The following is a 17,168-nucleotide window of genomic DNA, read 5'->3' on the forward strand; positions in this document are numbered from 1 at the left end:
ATGTTACTCCTTAAACAATGAACTTCTACATTCTGCAACAACCTTTGATGTGACACTTTAATCAAATGCCTCCTGGGAATCTGAGTACAGTACATGCACTGGCTCCCACTCTGCTTCTTCAAGGAACTCCAAAGGAAATTAAATATGATTTCACTTCAAAGCCATGGCAGACTCTGCCTGATTATCTTGAACTTTTCAAAGTACCTTGATGCAATGTCTTTAATAATAGCTGCTAACATCTTCTGTGTGGCGAGCATTAAGTTAATTGGCCTATTACTTCCTGAATTCTGTCTGTTTCCCTTTCTGAATAAGGGAATTAATATCTGCTATTTTCCAAATTAACGGAACCTTTCCTGAAGCAAGGAAATTTTGAAAATTTTAAACCAAGCATCTGACCAGCCAGAACTTTAAGACTCATAGGATGAAGTCAAAAGATCCAGGGACCTGTCAACCTACAGCTCCAACAATTCAGTCAGTATCACTTCCCTTAGGATGGTAATTTGTTTAGCTCCTTGTTCCCTTCCATTTCCTGACTTACCTTATTCTGAAATGTTACTTGTACCTTCCATAGTGAAGACAAATGCAAATTACCTGTTCTATTCATCTGCCATCTCATTTTTTTCTACTATTAATTCTTCTGGCTCATTCTGAACAGAACCAACACTCACTTTGTTTTAAAAAAAACAAAATAACTGAAGATGCTGGAAATCGGAAACAAAAACAACTTGCTGGAAAATCTCAGCAAGTTTGGCAACATCTATGGCAAGAAATCAGAGTTAATGTTCTGGGTCAAGTGACCTTTCTTCAGAACAGATTTTCCCAGCAATTTCTGTTTTTGCTATTCACTTTGTTAAATTTTCTTTGTACAGATCTACAGAAAGTCTTACTATTTTAAATATCTAGTTGGGTTTTTCTTGAGCTCTATTTCTCCCTATTTATTAATGTTTTAGCTATTCTTTTCTGTTTTCCACCTTATCAATCTTCTGATCCGTCATCCATCTTTGCATAATTATTTTAAATTTGATAGCTCATTTAACTTCTTAAAGTTAACCACAAAAATGGATCCTTCCCTTGGAATTTTTGTTTCTTGTTGGAATTCTGTGCATTCTGAAATATCCCTTAAATGTTTACCTCTCCCCAAACCTAACAGCCCCTCACCCTTTACCCTAACAAACCTCTCCCCCGGCCCAAACCTCAGACTTATATCTTCCCTAACAACTCGTAAAAGCTACACAAGTATTTTTGTTTAAAAAGCACTGACATAATTAAAATAAACATGAACCTAAACTACCAATGTGGTTTGAAAATACAACTGTTAGAAATGTGAGGTATTTTTTCCATATAGGAGGGAAGGTTTTAATAATGGTCACCATCTGTTTCAGCTGCTTCATTTGATAATTAGCTTGCTGTTCATCCATTACACAATCAGACAGAATTTACCATCAACAAAGGAGATACTTAAAACCATTGAGTCAAATCACTGATTATGCTCTGCTCATTTGACGTGCTTGACTTCGACATCTGATAGTGAGTTGCCCTTTGTTATGCAAGCTGCTAACATTTTCTGCGTATTGCAATTTTCACAGGCAATGGATTAATTAGAATTTGCACTTAACCCCCAATGATCTTCTCTTCCTGTAATCTTAGTTTTTTTTTCCCCTCAGCATTTATGAATAGCGCGTCTCTATTCCTCAAATCGATCTTTCAACAATTCTTAAAGATACTGGCAAGAAGCTAAAATGAATACAAGGATTCTATTGTGTGATCAGGCCTCCATTCTTTTTCAACAACTTCATCCAAAAATATGGTAGTTTTCAGGCAAACACTAACACCACCCAGCTCTATCCCACCACATCTCTCCCAGCTCCTCCTCTGTTGCTAGGTTATCAGACTGATTATCCAACATCTGGACCTTGATGATGGAAATGCATATTAAATATTGGGAAGACTGAAGTCATTGTTTTTGACCCATTGTTCCAAAATGCATTTCCCAGCTACTGAGTCCATCGCTCTCCATGCAGACGGTCAGAGACTAAAGCAATATTTTAATAACCTGGGTGCTATATTTAATTTTCTGAGCAGCTATTTGCAACATCACTAAGCTAATGTCTCTTTGCCAACATAACATCACCCAGCTACACTTATTTCCAATCAAAATCCTCATTTACACATTTGTTACTGGTTTACCTCTCCCATGTTAGGTTCCTCTGTCAAATTCTATCCGCTGTAAACTTGAATTCATCCAAAGCTCTGCTGCTCATGATTTCACTCATACCAAGTCCTGTTCACACCACAACCCTTCTTTCACTGGCCTTCATTGGTTCCTGGAAAAGCTGCAAGCCGGATTTACAAAGATTATGCTGGAATTGAAAGAACATACATATCAGGATGGGATTAAATCTCTAGGGGAAACAAAGAAAAGGCTGAGGGATGACCTGAAAGAGGTTTTTAAGATCATGAAATGGTTTGATACAGTAGATATTGAGAAAATGATTCCACTACTGGGCAAGACCAAACCTAGCAGTGAACTTCCCAAGATTGGTTTGTGAAATCTTTCAACTAGGGAATTTATTTTGAATAAGATCAGTTATGAAATTCCAGCTAAAATGCAATTCTAATTGGCCCAGTAGATGATGTGTTAGCTGCAGCATATGTAAAATTGGACCTTCCCCCTTCAGTATTCCCAGAATAACCATCGAAGTTTATCACAAGCCACTATCACCAAAGGGGTCTTTTTTTTTAAAAAAAACAGAAATTTAAGATTAAGTATGAGATTGAGGGTGGAGGGCAGTTTGTGTCAACTGCTCACATACACTATTAAAAAGGAGAACATTTTGTTTTATTTATGGAACTTATTGATACTCCTGTGCACTGAAACACTCCAGTGACATAACCTTCAAATTAACTAGCACTTAAAAATCGGACTTATTTGATTCACTTTAACAAATAGAAAAGGCAGGGTGCACATCATTCCCAAGAACCCAGAGATGCAGAGGGTTAAGGAGGGGCTCTGGGGATGGGAGAATTGGAACAGTTGTGGAATCTGGGAGCACAGCCATAAATATAAAACAAACAAACAAACATACAGTCACTAATAAATTCAAAAGAAAATTCAGGTGAATTTCCTTTTACCTACAGAATGATTAGAACATGAAACTCGCAACCACAAATGATAATTGAAGTGAATTGCAGAATGGAAAACATGTTGACAAGGTTAAATGAAGCAGGGTCAGAGGAGCTATGTGAACCACGTGTGAGGCATGGATCAGTTGAGCAAATGAACTATTTCTGGTATGTACGGTCTATATAAAACTTTATAAAATATCACAAAATGAGGATGACTACCCAATTAAGAAAGCATATGTAGAAATGGAGTTTGCACATATCCAAAGTTGCATGCAAGTAAATTCTGAATTTCAATAATAATTCAACATTTGTTAAGCTAGGTAATGTTAAATCTTTCATTTGTGTACATTAATTTAGGCAATACTCCTATTATTTATTTAATAATGTACATGCAATTCTTATTTATTAAACAGTGTAATAGAGTGTGAAGAATCCTGACTCTTGAAGAGCAAATTAATGGTAACATTTCTTAGGATTACATTAGCATTGAGTAACTCCTTTACAGCCTTTACAAGAAGCAAATATCTACTGCATATTCAGATTGATGTTCTCAGATCTTTAAAATCCCAGTGCACACAGTCAGTCTGACTGATGCATGATGCAATATTTCCAGAATGGAATACTCTGTTGCCTGGAAATAAGCTACACACAGCAAGGTCCTAAGTATGATTCAATCAATGTATCAATTCTGGAATCATCCCAGTAAGAAATCCACTTACTGAGGTGATAAGTGAGAATAGTAGCAAAATTACTAATGCTGTAATCATCTCTGGCATTCATCTATAAACAGGATGGCAGATGCTATGTGAAGAAGAGTATTTAAATAAGTAATCAATTTATATCAACAAAATAATTTGAGTACCGCTGGGAAAAAAGAAGACGTCTTATGAAACCCATCAAGACAGTTTGTAAGAAATACCAAAAAGGAAACATCATTAATACTGAGAGTGTGTGCTGATTTGTTGGCTAGTGGACTCCGTTTGGTAGAGGCATTGCCATAGAGAAAGCAGCAGCTAATACAGTGGAATGACTGACAGGTAAATGTTATGTTGTGATTAATTTTTGTATCAAGGCAGGTTAATATTAATTTATTAGGACAATAGCTTGACCAATTAATCAGAGATGGCTATCACCCATTTTGTTGGGTTTAAGCAGGTGCAGTGTGTGTAAATGATCTTTCTGTCTGCACAGAACGGGGCCCCACGTGTTAGTACACACAAATTCAATTCATGCAGCACTGAGCCCATCTGACAATACTAAATTAATGGTCAGCAGAGATCTCCACACACTAGGATCATTTAGCAAATTGCGTGGTATCACACCTAACATTGGACAGCGTCTTGCAAATTTTACAAGCATGGGCTGGTTGAGTATGGTCTGTACATTGCTTGTCGCAAACAGCTGAAGGGTTATGCTGTTTGATTTGATCTGCCTCTCTAGGATTCAAAGTATGTCAACTGTACATCACTCTGCCACTGAAATTCACATACCACGTTATTCATTGGTGTGATCAGCAGAATATTGGCTTTAAAGCAGTATCCTGTTAATTGCAAACACCCTTTGTGTTGCGACTGCATGTTAGCATTATGGAACAGTAAGCTTCACTTGTTACTCAAATTTTTGAGACACCTTACCCAACCAGGATAAACTCAACACATTTGGTATATCTGGCAAACTGTCCTAATAGGCACAAGATGAAAAGCTTTGGCAAAATGGGTTATTTTTCAGCTATACACAAATTCTGCACTATTAAATGATAAAATAATTTAATTGTTTTGTGTGTATTATGCAAAATGTAAGCAAATTCATCATCGCATAGAAAACATGTTACAAGAATTGCATTACTCCTACATAAAATTATTAATTTATCAGTTTAAAAAGAACAAAATACTAAGGATGCTGGAAGCCTAAACTGGGAAACAGAAAATTCAAGCACATTTTAGATGTAGACCCTAACTCAAATCTGGAAAATTAAGGGTAAAGAAAATTATACAAAGGGAAGAGGAACATTTATATAGGTACAAAACACAGACAACTGCGGTGAAGTTTCAGAAGCCAATCATTTGGGTGGTCAAAATATCAAGGCATTAAAACAGAAACAAAGAATGCACAATTAACCGAGAGAGGTCTGAGAAAAAAATAGGAAGGATCAATGATGTGGAAAACCTGCAACCAGTTATGAATTTAAAACAGGTTTGAAAAGAGTGTGATTGAATTAAATTTTCAGATCAGCAAGTACCAGAGGAAAGATCAGTACAATGGAAGTGACTGCATGGTGGGAACAGGGGAGGAGTTACTTTGGTGTTATACAGCTAGCTTACAGTCGCATCTCCAGATAGAACAAAACTGCTTGGCATATGGCTTCCCCAATGCAGAGAACATACACCACAAGAAACAAATACTGAATAACAGATCAGAAAAAGTGCACGTGTTCTTCTTCTTAGGCAGTCCCTCGGAATTGAGGATGAGTTGCTTCCATTCCAGTACAATGAATTCTGAGATAGCTGATAAGTCCAATACATGATTTGTAAACTGCCAAATGTAGGCCAGGCAGCACTTGAACAGTCAGGTTGATGAAATAGTTGACGAGGTATTTGATCGTTTCAGGAATGCTTTGAGGACATCGCTAAAACATTTCTGCTATCCTCCTGGAAATCTTCTACCACAATGGAGTTCTGCATGGAGCAATTGTTTTGGGGATCAAGTTAGGCATGTCAACCAACTTCCCCCACATAGTGAACTGGTTTTCAGTAACTAACATCTTAATGTTGGATAGATTAACTAAGGAGAAGACACTGCTGTCGGATCAGTTCCCTTGCAACCAGACTTGGAGGATCTTGTGAAAGCACAGCAGGGAGTATCGTTCCAGTGCTTTAAGATGCCTGCCATTGGTTTTCCAAGTCTTGAAATGTTCTAAAGAAATATGGGAGTTACTGGTGCTAGTAAATCATGATCAGGCATGACCTAGATACCTGAAGATCCTGCCAGGGGAGAGATGGGAGTGCCACATTGGGATTAATCCCAACTCCTAATCAGCACCTCCAATTGGAGGAGTCTTTCTAGGTGTGTCAATTCTATAAATGTTGCACTTTATGTCATCTGGAAAAAGCCTGGTTATTACGAAATTAGAAAAGGATATTCTGTCTCACAAACATGCCTGAAGTTTTGAAAAAGGTACAGTGGAAAACTATTATAAAATTATTAGGTAAAGCTAAAAATCACAACACCAGGTTATAGTCCAACAGGTTGAATTGGAAGCACTAGCTTTCGGAGTGCTGCTCATCAGGTGGTTAATGAAGGAGCAGCACTCCGAAAGCCAGTGCTTCCAATTAAACCTGTTGGACTATATAACCTGGTGTTGAGATTTTTAACTTTGTACACCCCAGTCCAATACAGGCATCTCCAAATCATAGGTAAAGCTAGATATGTTACATATAAAGCACAAGATAAAATTCTCTTTCACCTTGGTCTGGCTCTGTATAAAAAGTTGTGCATGCAGTTATGGTCCCCTCCTGTCAGGGGAGGTTGAAACTAGTTCAGAGGAGGACCTTTTAATAGAGAGCCCAAGTTATCAGAACAAGCTTTGAGCTTATAGTTTCTATATAGTCAAAATGTTTTTATAGCTTATAGTTTTACACTCACAGAACACACACTTCAAGACTATACAAAGAGGGTCTTGAAAATATTGAAAGGAATAAATTCTGGGAATTGTTAAGTTATTTGTGGTATATATACTGGACAGTGCAGGCTGAGAAAATAAGCTAGTTAGATTGTTCTTTAATAATGTATTTGACCTCAGAAGTTAGTTGCCAGCATAGATAGATAGATGGTTAATCGGTAGTATTGAGATCAATCACGGTGGTCTTTAGAACACTCTTGATTGAGGAAATTTTTCTTCATTGAGTTTAAAATTGTATTTTCACTCATTTGGCATAATTTACACCAAAAATATTTCTTCCAAGAGTTAGCGGGAACACAGGGTTTCGATGAGAGGACGTTAATGGTATAGACTGAAGGGGGAACAAACTTGACGGATCAGCAGGCTGTTCCTATCTTTCTTTCTACCCATGGTTACATATGAGTGCAGGAAAAATGATAAATAAACAACAAATGTTTCTACATTTCATTAGCATGGATTGCAAGAATCCCGTACTCTTGATTGCAATCTTTGATCTGCAGAGTATATACGAGAAGCATCTAAGTATCTTCAGCGAAGTTCTAATGTAAGTCCTAGTTGAGAATTGCGACTCAATGAAAGAATCACAATGCCACATATGACAGTACATAAGTGTTCTATCTCAAGTCTTCCAAATGATTGGCCTAGGAAGAATACATCCAAATCCTGAGAACTCAATCTATATATTATATATATATATATATATATATATATATATATATATATATATGATTTAATTATTTTGTCTGTTATACTTTGTTTCTTCCTGGATTTTATTCTTTGTGCATTATCTCATTGTTTTAACATTCATGCATTATTCTATTCATGTGGCAGTTATTGTTTTGAAAAAGTGAGAGAGGAACATACTAGCATTCCCCAGGTCTTCCGTTACATTGTACTGTATTAATGGGCAATTGTTAAACCAATCCAAGCCTGCATAACTGCACAGGTTTTGGTTCAATGCAGATTCATTCTACCTGCGGAAGTTGCTTCTCTGCTTGTAAGTATGATACAGAATGCTGGGAGAAAGTCCGAACACAGTATCGTTCTTCTTATAAAACTACACTGTCCCACGTACACAATGTGAGAGGTAGTTAAATATAGTCCCTTCTCAAAGAGGGAGTATAGTGTGAAAAAAGAAATGCTAATAGAAAGAGCCATCAAAAACTCCTCTTTTATTCCTTCCAGTGGCCAGCTAACAAGACTGTAAACAAATACAAATAACAGATATGCTGTGAACTAACACATTGGACTTAAAGTGTGTAACACATACAAATCCAGGCATGACACATTTGAAGAAGAAAATCTATCTGCATGGCCCCAGGTACATTGCCATTGGAAATCTAACCCAATAGTGGCTGGCTTATTCAGCTACAAAGTGGACGCTAGCATTGTACGATCAACATCTTTATTAATTTGTAATATCTTGATCTTTGACGAGGCTTTTCAAAGCCTGTGCATTTTTTGTACAAGATTAAGAACTGCAGGATAGATTAAAGGATTCCTCAAATGGGACTTTCAATGCACGAAAACAGAATTACGAGAAGAACTTTAAAGCTTTTTTTAAAAAAAATGAGAATTTCAAAGACCTGCCAGTGGCTGTGACTTAGTGTGAGGTGGATGGCTAAGTATAGAGCGGGCATGCTGTGACTGATATGTTCATGAAAGAGGGCCTGACAACCATGATTACAACCAGATTAACACAAGTGAAGAGAGATAGGCTTTCCAACCTGTTGGCATTGCCATCCACTAACCTCTGCAGTCACCTTGGGACTGCTTCAGGAATTATCAGGTCTCCCTCCAACCCCTGCATGGCATCCAAACACCAAAACAAGTTCATCATCCAAGATGGAATTGGAATGCCAAGATTGGGAAAATTCCTGACACCTGATACCCATCACCTTGATCAAAATATGGCCCTAAATTAAATTCATTTCAGATTTTGTGCATGTTCCTGCAATTGACTTTCTGACTTAGAGGCAAGAATGCAACAACTAAATGTTTATTTCTCTTTCAAATGGTTCAACAGATTGACCGCAAATCAATTCAGTAGAAGGATTTCAATTATATTTTTATTCTTAGTTTGCTTTGGTGGAATTAAGGACTTTATACAAACTCAATCTGATATGGTTTTATGGAATGTGGTAACTTCATGACATTTTTGACTAAGACGGAGCTCAGATCATTTCATATCAACATTAAAGCAGCAGCATAATCATAGACCTTAAATTCTAATTTATTTCAGCTAGCAGCAGTTCTCATTTAATGCAACATGATTTAAAGCAGCCTTACAGCCATGGTGTAGAAATGTTTCTGGATTCTCCCCATGGCACAAATCTGGATTTATCGAATTTAGAACATAGAAGAATACAGCGCAGTACAGGCCCTTCGGCCCTCGATGTTGCACTGATCCAAGCCCACCTAACCTACACTAGCCCACTATCCTCCATATGCCTATCCAATGCCTGCTTAAATGCCCATAATGAGGGAGAGTCCACCACTGCTACTGGCAGGGAATTCCATGAACTCACGACTCGCTGAGTAAAGAACATCTGTTCTATACCTACCCCCCCTTAATTTAAAGCTATGCCCCCTTGTAATAGCGGACTCCATACGTGGAAAAAGATTCTCACTGTCGACCCTATCTAAACCCCTAATCATCTTGTACACCTCTATCAAGTCACCCCTAAACCTTCTTTTCTCCAATGAAAACAACCCCAAGTGCCTCAGCCTTTCCTCATACGATCTTCCTACCATACCAGGCAACATCCTGGTAAACCTCCTCTGCACCCGTTCCAGTGCCTCCACATCCTTCCTATAGTATGGCGACCAAAACTGCATACAATTTACATCCACTAAATTGGTAGGAATCTCACCGTGAGCAAACTAACAGCCTGACAGCTTCACATTGACTCAGGGTGACCTGAGCTGGCTCACCCCTGGTTTTAAACTGAGGGCAGAGCCAATGCCTGTTCACAAGATTCAATCTAACATTTTCTACCGATAAATCAACTAACTACATGAAAATATTCTGACAGACTCTTTATTGTTGACCAACTAATACATTAAGTGACCAATTAAATATCCTCCAAAATTCCTTTTGGTCATTTTCAGCTACTCCTACATTCCCCACAATACATATTGCCTTAATCAATTAGTAAAATTTAGCATTTCCTGGAACTTCTGGTCATTAAAGATTTAGACTGCAACTTTAGTGTCACGGTAGAAATGCGCTTCCTTTATGGCAAAGCTGGAATTGAGCCAAATATAATCTCATGCTGGGGAGGAGCGATGTGACATCCTCCACTCTCTGGACAGTCTCAAGTTATTTCAATTTGACACAAAATGGCATATACCCTTATCATAGAGTCAATCCTGAGATCTTTATAAACATACCAGAGTTGTTTTAAATGTAGGCAACTGCCGTCATTCCATGCCCCCCAAAAAATTCTTTATGAGACCAGGAAAGGAGAATTACGTAGTGCATGTGTGAAATCCAGTTAGAACAATACAGGAAAATAGAAGTTAGTGTTGGTTAAAAAATATATTAAATCATATAAAGGTAGGGAGTATATAAAACCATACAAAGGTGGTTTAGGAAGCAGTGTAAATCATAAAAAGTTTAATTAATGCAAACTTGGGAGGGTGACAAAAAAAAGCACAGAAAAATTGATCATCTGTTAATTTTGGTTCTTTTTCCTTTTATTCAGTGCTATAATTGACACCAGAAATGTTTTTTCTTCTTCACCAATTAGTGAAAAGAAACAAATTGACAATAAAATTCAGAAAATACTGAAAGAAATCTGGCTGCATATGTGGAGAGAGAAATACAAAATCCAATACAATAACTCTTCTTCAGAACTGTCAGCACAATAGAGTGTCAAAGGGCCTGTACTGTGTTGTAATGTTCTATTTTCTAACTGAAGACAGGCAAAAAAAAATTGATGGGTTTTATAGCGTTGAGAAAAGTGGAAAGCAGCATGTGGAATAGGAGGGAATGTCATGGGAAGTTCAGGGGTCAAGAGATATTAGTGATTGGAGGTATCACAGAGCAAAAAGGCAATGGGGATAGTAACGGTTGCCGAGGAGAAACACAAATTCAGAGTAAGTGTTAATAGCAGAAAACAAATCAGCTCTGATCAAGGTAAAATCGAGAGAAAACTAGGGATGGGGGAGTTTGTTCAAAATGGAGGCCTTCATTCATGCTATGAAGTGCCTGGACTAGTCCAGAACGCTAGACAGTAGTTAAAAGGAAGCAGAGGTGCCATTCCTCCAGCTTCTGCACAGCTTCACTGGAACATTGCAGCAAGTCTGGGACAAAATAAAATGTGAACATATGAGGAAGAAGGGGTCTCCAAATGACAAGCTATGAGAATCTATGAGAATGTCAGGGCTCGTGCGCAGATGGAGTGGAGACCACTGCAAAGGGGTCACTCAAACCACATCTGGTGTTCCCACTATAAAGGAGACCACACTGTGAGCATCAAAAACAGGACACTGGATTGAAAGTAGTACAAGTAAATCAATGCTTCACCTGGAAGGCGGCTTGTGGCCTTGACAGTGAGGCAGGGAGAAGGGAAAAGCACACGCTCAAACTTTTGCAGTCGCATAGAAGATGCCATAGGAGGGAGATAAAGTGTTGGGAGTGGCATTAAGCTGGAAATGGCAAAAATGGTTGAGGAAGATCCTTAGAAAATGGAGGCTGGTAGGGTGGAAGGTGAGGAAGAGGGGAATCCTTTAACAATTCTGGTAGGGAGAGGAAAAGGGGAAGGCAGCACTGCAGGAAATGGGTCGAGCATGGCTGGGAGCCATCTCCCCCACAAAGTGGGAGGGGATCCTCAGTCGAGGGAAAAGGAAGCCATGCTGGAAGGATTACATCTAAGAGAACAGAGTGCAGCAAGTTCAGATGAAGATGGATTACAGTGAGTGAAGGCAGCAAAGAAGCAGAGACTGTGAATGTCATCCCCAAAGGTTCTTGCTATCAGCATCACAAACAGATAAGACATCAGAGGAAGGGGTCAAGGTGGAGGGAGAGCATTGGAAATGAATGAAATTGTCTGTGGAGCAAAGAAGCAACGGCAATAAAAGAGATATTTACCAAATGCAGGTTACTCTGTGTCAGTGTCAGTCAGAAGATTGATGGGTATTGTGAATTTATGACAAGGGCTGGATTACAAAGAATGGATATTATTTAGTACAGGGTGGAAGAAAGGATCTGAAACAGCACTGAATGTTGGAACTGGCATTCCTTATCACCTGAAACAAAGGAAGAAGTTTTTTAAATTGAGGGGTCAGATGAGATGAAGAATGAATTAGAACTGGGAAATGGAACAGGTTTGAGACAGGGAGAATCTGTAATAACATACAGAGAACTAAGTATGTGCATATGGTTGTGCATGGCACTGTGTGGGGATCTCAGGATTTGGCAAAAATAACTGCCTGAGGAACATTATGCCTCAGACTAACCTGAAATCTTGGGTGGATGCGAAACACGAACAAGGGAGCTTCAGTTGGAACCAGAGACAGAGACAATCACCAATGAAGGAACTGTTCCTGTTAAAGCAAGTTTTCGAAAACACGTTATTAAAAAAGGAGGATGGAAAGCATTAAAAAAGGTGACTAAAGATGAACGAGGCAAATAGAAATCCTATCAAATGGAAGAATTTCTTCGCAGTACACATTCCTGGAAGAGAAGTGGCAAAGATTTGCAACAAATTCTTGAGAACTTGGCAACAAACTTCCAAGATGGAACCCTATCACAATGGGTTAAAGATCACATCATTATATTTTAAAAATGTTCTTATAAGTACACTGACAGGAGAAACTGAAATATCCAAATACAGCTTAATAAATTGTTTTATCTTTGATCTCTAATAGAAGTGATTTATTATTTAAAATGTATGGTAATTACACTCAACTATCCTAAATTGCACTTTTGGAATAAGCCAAAGGCTCATGTCTCCTGTCATTTTCATTAAAAATTAACTGCAATAATTAACTAGAAATGTCAAAACAAATCGAAACATTCCAGAAAATAACTCCACTAAATCAGAAATTTAGTTTGTTGAAAAATACATCTGAAGCAAAAAAAAGCCTTAATTGAGAAGCCATTTCCTTTTAATAGCCCACTGCTCCTTGATGCAGAATGAACTTGAGGGTTCAGAGTCAAAAGAAATAAGTATATAAACAAAATAGATTATGTTTCCCATAAAGGCCATTAGCTTTTATAAAGTAATCCGAACTTCCAGTTAATAGCCATAAGGATAACTCATCAAAATTTCACGTTTTAAAGACTGTTACTTCAGACATTATTGACTATACACCAGCTTTGCAGACTTGTACTTAAAAATCACAAAACTGAACTTTTATTTTCTTTCACTAAATACATTTCACAGATACACATTAATTTGTCCTTGAAGGAAACAGTCAATTCTTCCAGGATCTGTGAAAAGCGGTTCTTAACTCCTAAAGCTTTACTTCTGTTTTTTTTTAACCTTTCTCAGCCCGTTAACCTTTAACCATTGAACTGCTTTTCATGGTGAGGGTTTTTCCTATTGATACTTTCTCGAAACAGAAACTAGGTGAATCTTCAAGCCTTAAATTTCAAGTCCTCACATAATGGGTCTTTTCAATCCAGGCATGAGATCTCACTCAACGTATAGTGATTCATAGAAGACTTTCAGTCACTAGCTGCTCCCTCCCCCATTGGAGAGCTTGTAAGATAGAGCTTTCAGCTATATCTTACAAAACCCTTTCCTCTCGCAATGCCCAAGGCAGAAATGCAGAACAGATAGCCTTAAGTCCTCAACTCTCTTACCTTGAAAATAATGGACAGTTTACAGCATAGCTTTTTTACAATCTAGCATTTTCAACACCTTTCTGGAATTTGAGACTAGTCGTTTACCATTTGTCAGCACAAATGCTGCTGCCAGTGCCTCCAAGTATGGATACCTTACACCTTGCTCCCAATAAAACAATCTGGTTTTGCATTAATCTAATAGGCTTGTCGCAGAGGCAGATTATGTGACCCCCTTCATTTTACCATAATTTAAAGACAGTTCCAAAATATAATCAGAAAAAACTCATAATTAAAACAATAGCATATACACATTCAAAGGCAACAATTATAAAGTATCGGGGTTTTGTTTTGCTGTTTTCCATTTTTATTATTAAAGACAAACACACTAGGGACAATAATAATGCATTTTCAGTCTTGGTAAGGAAGCATGCTTTTGTGGTATACAGTAATTATCTGTTATCAGACTAATCGCATCTGTCCAAACAAAAAGCAATCTGTGATAGCAAAGATGCAAATAATTTTCAAGCATCAAAATGGGCAGGATGTCCTATAATTTTAGTATCGCAAAAGGTCAAAAAGTTCTAACTAAATAACAATTATATATTCACATGCAAAGGAGAGACAAGAACCGTGTATTCACCGAAAAGGAGACAATTTAGAAATAAATAGTACATATAAATTCCACACGTTGGTTATTTTAAACTACAGGTCCTTCTGCTGTAACACACGTTTCGTTAACACAAATTCGCTCGAACACGATTGACGAATTGGGGACGCTGTTTCTAAAGCGTGTATTCGTTATAACGTGATTCCGGCCACATTAGCTTAAATGGTGCTGCTATTATGCAATTCTCTTACAACATAGGGCTTCATAAGAATGGAACTACTGCGTTATAACAGAACTGACTACACAAATACACATTGCTTATGCAAATAAGATCAATAGTTATTGGCAAAGGTTTAAATTAAGACAAAACTTAGATAATCATTGGCATTTTTTGGAAAAATGAGAAACAACATTTTAGTGCTCCAAGTAGAAACTGAAGGTAAAATTTCATAAAAATTCATGAATAGAATACAAATCACTTACATAGGAATGTACAGGAAAGTTGGTGTCATCTCTAAAAACCTTATCAAAATAGCTCCATCTCCTCTCTTTTCTATGTCACCTTATCAATTCTTTTTTCTATCAAATATTTATCAACTTTTCTTTTAATAGTAGATTTTGCATCCATTGCAATTTCTGAAAGAACATACTCTACAACCAGCTGATGAAGGAACAGTGCTCCAAAAGCTAGTGCTTCCAATTAAGCCTGTTGGACTATAACCTGGTGTTGTGTGATTTTTAACTCTGAAAGAACACACCTCTGTCTAAAGTTTCTGAACCTTTCCCTTTTTGTACAGTCTGAAATGTTGGATACTTGCTTACCAACTCAAGGAATTGAAAATTGGTTCAAAAGATTAACTCAAATTTACAGATTTAAGGCACAAAAAGGAAAAGTGATTAAAACATAGCCACACAAATGGGTATGAAATTTAAGATCTATCTAAATCCATGTCTTAGGTAAGTTGGCCCATTGTATCGAAGTCCCCTTCCCAGCTGGATTAAGCATTATTGTCTGCATTGTTTTAAATGGTCCATATTTGGCAACTAATAGCTTCACAAATAATAAATACTGAGTCATTATGCTCAGTAGAAGAATATTCAAAGTAGCTTTTCAGATCAGCATGCCAAGGAATGAATTGAGCATTTACTTAGATCTGGAATGGAGTGATGAGACAGGGTTATTTAACAACTTTGTAGTAAAAGGAATAATTTGGAAAAAGTGATCATAGTACATAAAGTATGGAGATTGAAAGCAGTTTAGTTCAATACAAAACTACAGCCTTAAACCTGTGCAAGATAATACACATTTTGAGGAGGAAACTGGCTCACCTAAATTGGGACTCTAGGTTAAAAGGTAGGACAGTAAATAGTCAATGATAAACTTTTAAAAAAATTATTGTAATCATGATTGTATATCCCCTTAAAGAATAAGAAGGCCAACAGAAAAAAAAGGACTAATACTGGTTAATAAGAGAAGTTTATAACTGTATTAGATTAAGTGATTCATTAAGTGATTGCCAGAGAGTAGAAAGCCTGTGGATTGGAGAGATTTTGAAGTGCTAAAAAAGAGTAGCAAGGAATCGATAAAGAAAGAAAAGGATGAAAGTAAGCCCATTAAAACCACATAAATAAAGACTGATAGGACTTTGCTATGTGTGAAAAAGGAGAGGTCAGTGATTAGAACATCACAGAATCCCTACAGTGTGGAAGCAGGCCATTTAGTCCATCAAGACTGCACCTCCCCTCCAAAGAGCATCCCACTCAGACCAAGACCAACACTCACACCCCTGCCACCCCCCCCAATTTAGCCATGGGAAATGCAGGATTACAGGGATAATCAGTCTAGCCTGCACAACCCGAGACACTACAGTGCAATTTAGCATGGCCAATCCATCTAACCAGCACATCTTTGGACTGTGGGAGGAAACTGGAGCACATGGAGGAAACCCATGCTGGCACAGGGAGAAGGTCTGTGTGGAGTCTGCACAGTTGCCCAAGGCTGGAATCGAACCCAGGTCCCTGGAGTTTTGAGGCAGCAGTGCTAGCCACTGTGTTTTTACGTAATTTAAAGGCAGAGAGGGGAAATTATAATCTGAAAAATGGAAATGGCAGCGATATGAAATAAAATCTTTGATATCATTCTTCACAGTAGACAAACAAATTCCAGAGGAAACCTATGCAGATACGGATTGCACCTAAATTGGAAAGGGACTAATATACTGGCAGGGAAATTTGCTAGAGCTGCTCGGGAGGATTTAAACTGGTAAGGTGGGGGTGGTGGGAGCCAGGGAGATAGTGAGGAAAGAGATCAATCTGAGACTGGTACAGTTGAGAACAGAAGAGTCAAACAGTCAGGGCAGGCAGGGACAAGGTAGGACTAATAAATTAAACTGCATTTATTTCAATGCAAGGGGCCTAACAGGGAAGGCAGATGAACTCAGGGCATGGTTAGGAACATGGGACTGGGATATCATAGCAATTACAGAAACATGGCTCAGGGATGGGCAGGACTGACAGCTTAATGTTCCAGGATACAAATGCTACAGGAAGGATAGAAAGGGAGGCAAGAGAGGAGGGGGAGTGGCGTCTTGATAAGGGATAGCATTACAGCTGCGCTGAGAGGATATTCCCGGAAATACATCCAGGGAAGTTATTTGGGTGGAACGGAGAAATAAGAAAGGGATAATCACCTTATTGGGATTGTATTATAGACTCCCTAATAGTCAGAGGGAAGTTGAGAAACAAACTTGTAAGGAGATCTCAGCTATCTATTCGAATAATAGGGTGGTTATGGTAGGGGATTTTAATTTTCCAAACATAGACTGGGACTGCCATAGGGTTCAGGGTTTAGATGGAGAGAATTTTGTTAAGTGTGTACAAGGCAGTTTTCTGATTCAGTATGTGGATGTACATACTAGAGAAGGTGAAAAACTTGACCCACTCTTGGGAAATAAGGCAGG

General features: G+C 38.0%; 1 protein-coding gene across 7 annotated transcripts in view; it reads right to left on the reverse strand.

Annotated features, from left to right (window-relative positions):
• Positions 1-17,168, reverse strand: part of osbpl6 (oxysterol binding protein-like 6) — a 171,089-nt gene that overhangs the window by 127,910 nt on the left and 26,011 nt on the right. For 2 of the 7 annotated variants that reach the window (XM_043693523.2, XM_087988987.1), the window contains exon 2: positions 2,188-2,360. The exons of the other annotated variants lie outside the window; for them this stretch is intronic. The gene's annotated coding sequence lies outside the window, so the exon portion shown is untranslated. The remainder of the gene's footprint in view (positions 1-2,187; positions 2,361-17,168) is intronic. 7 annotated transcript variants of the gene reach the window in all.

This window comes from Chiloscyllium plagiosum, unplaced genomic scaffold, assembly GCF_037043375.1.
Source record: "Chiloscyllium plagiosum isolate Xiang-an unplaced genomic scaffold, Cpla_swu_hap1 HiC_scaffold_7, whole genome shotgun sequence".
NCBI lineage: Eukaryota > Metazoa > Chordata > Chondrichthyes > Orectolobiformes > Hemiscylliidae > Chiloscyllium > Chiloscyllium plagiosum.